The sequence below is a fragment of the Tupaia chinensis genome, unplaced genomic scaffold (genome assembly GCF_000334495.1).
Source record: "Tupaia chinensis unplaced genomic scaffold, TupChi_1.0 Scaffold145156_1, whole genome shotgun sequence".
Lineage (NCBI taxonomy): Eukaryota > Metazoa > Chordata > Mammalia > Scandentia > Tupaiidae > Tupaia > Tupaia belangeri.
In genome coordinates, this window is record NW_006205016.1 from 11,392 (window position 1) to 14,067 (window position 2,676).

General features: G+C 43.7%; 1 pseudogene; it reads left to right on the plus strand.

Annotated features, from left to right (window-relative positions):
* The window catches only part of LOC102486186 (ornithine decarboxylase pseudogene), a 1,369-nt pseudogene extending 320 nt beyond the window's left edge, over positions 1–1,049 (plus strand).
* The last annotated feature ends 1,627 nt before the right edge of the window (positions 1,050–2,676 follow it).

Sequence of the window (2,676 nt, forward strand, 5' to 3'; positions counted from 1 at the left end):
AATTGCAGTCGACTACGTGGGAGTACAACGACATAGCCATTACGCTAACTGCTGGTCCCACTGCCACTTTCTCGATGAAGGCTTACTGCTGAGGATATTCTGGACCAAAAAATTAATGAAGTTTCTTGTCCTGATGATAAGGATGTCTTCTATGTGGCAGACCTTGAAGATACTTTGAAGAAACATCGGAGGTGGTTGAAAGCTCTGCCCTGTGTCACCCCTTTTTATGCAATCAAATGTAACGATAGCAGAGCCATGGTGAAGACCATTGCTGCCATCGGGACTGGGTTCGACTGTGCTAGCAAGACGGAAATACAGTTGGTACAAAGTCTTGGAGTGCCCCCTGAGAGGATTATGCAATGCTTGCAAGCAAGTGTCTCAGATTAAATACATGCCAACAGTGGAGTCCAGATGATGACCTCTGATAGTGAGGTGGAGCTGATGAAAGTCGCCAGAGCACATCCAAAAGCAAAGTCAGTTTTTACAAATTGCTGCTGATGATTCCAAAGCAGTCTGTCGCATCAGTGTTAAATTTGGTGCCACGCTTAAAACCAGCAGGCTTCTATTAGAACTGGCAAAAGAGCTCAATATTGATGTCATCGGTGTCAGCTTACACGTGGGCAGTGGCTGTACAGACCCTGAGACCTTCTTCAGTCAGTCTCTGATGTCACCTGTGTCTTTGACATGGGTGCTGAAGTTGTATTCAACATGTTTCTGCTTGATGTTGGTGGTGGCTTTCCTGGGTCCAAGGACATGAAGCTTAAATTTGAAGAGATCACCAGTGTGATCAACCCAGCACTGGCCAAGTACTTTTCATCAGACTCTGAGGTGAGAATCATAGCCGAACCAGGCAGATACTACATCACATCAGCTTTCATGATTACACTTAATATCATTGCCCAAAAACTCATATTAAAGGAGCAGGTAGGCTCTGATGATGAAGATGAGTCAAGCAAACACGTACCTTTATGTATTATGTGAATGATTGCATATATGGATCCTTTAATTGCATCCTCTATGATCATGCACATGTGAAGTCTACTGTTTAGTCACTAAAGTCACAATCACAGTTATGGTGAGATTTCCATGAGTACTCAAGGATATGAAAACTTGCAGTCCATCCTTGTGGCAAGTTTCAATCCAGCATTTGCTCTGTTCTCAAAGTGATGCCTCTTTGCAGCAGGTTGGGTCCCGGAACATAGGGTTAACCAAAATAAGTTATTTTCCTGGGGTTATGCAGCCCTGTGGATCTCCAGAACTTCCTTTCATTAGGACTAGGGACATCTGGGGTGCAGGCCTCCCAATCAGGGGAGAATATCTGGTTTCTTCTGTTTCTTCTGTCCGGAGAGGAGAGGGTACACTCACATGCCAAGTTCTTTTCTTCAGAACAGTCTTCCCACTGCATTGGTCTGTCCATATTCCAGAGTGTATAATGCTATGTGGGCTCAGGATCACAGCCATACCCAGCAGTCACTACAGCTGCCCACACAGGTCTGGTGAGATTTTCGTAGCTACTCAGAAGATTTGCAGATTCCTGTCATTGGGGCAGGTTTCATTATACTCTCTGTTTTATAGTAGTTCTGTGTGGGTGTGTGTATGTGTGTATGGGTGTGTGTCTTGGACTAAATCAAAAGATGTGTCTTCAAGTTCAGAGATTCTTTCTTCTGCATAGTCTAATCTGTTGTTGATACTTTCTACAACATGTTTTATTTCCTGTATTATATTCTTTACCTCCAAATTCATTATTGATTCTTTTTAAAGATGTCTAACTCTTTGTAGAATTCCTTACTCATGTCATGGAATAATTTTTCTTTTCTTTTTCTTTCTTTTTTTTTTTTTTTTTTTTTGAGAGGTTTTTTGCTATAGGGCACGTGCACTCGCCAGACAGACAGAGAGAGACAGAGAGACAGAAAGCGAGAAATCACCCCCCAGGGGAGATGGCCACACCGCAATCCCTTTTCCTCCATTCTCCTCTTGGGATCTTGGGCGCACATGCACACATGCCCGGCGTGAGTTTAAGCCACCGGGTCCGGGACACAAACCACGGTCGACTACGTGGGAGTCCAGTGACATAGCCATTATGCTAACTGCTGGTCCCGTCATGGAATAATTTTTCTCATCTCCTGTAATTATTTGTCTGTTTTCTTTTTCATTTCATTGAGTTTTGTTATGATCAATATTCTGAATTTATGACATTTCTGTGATTTCTGGTATTTTAACCATTGTTAGCAAGAAGTTATTTGGTAGGGGGATATGTTTCTTTGTTTTTCCATATTTCTAGTGCCACTACATTGATTTTTTTAAATAATTATTTTATTTAAACTACATTGATTTTTAAGCATTTGGTGGAGTACTCACCTCTTCCTGATATATGAAGTAGATTCTGTAATGCCCAGGGGCAAGACAACACTTAGGACCCAGACAAGGTGGTCCAGAAGCGGCCAGAGGCCAGCTGAGTCTTTCAGATCTGAGCAGAGAAATGCAGCCTGCCTAGGGACCAGCAGTTAGCGTAACGGCTATGTTGCTGGACTCCCACGTAGTCGACCACGGTTTGCGTCCTGGACCTGGTGGCTTAAAACTAACACCGGGCACGTGTGCGTGCATGCCCAAGATCCCAAGAGGAGAATGGAGGAGAAGGGATTGTGGAGTGACCATCCCCCCTGGGGGGTGATTCTC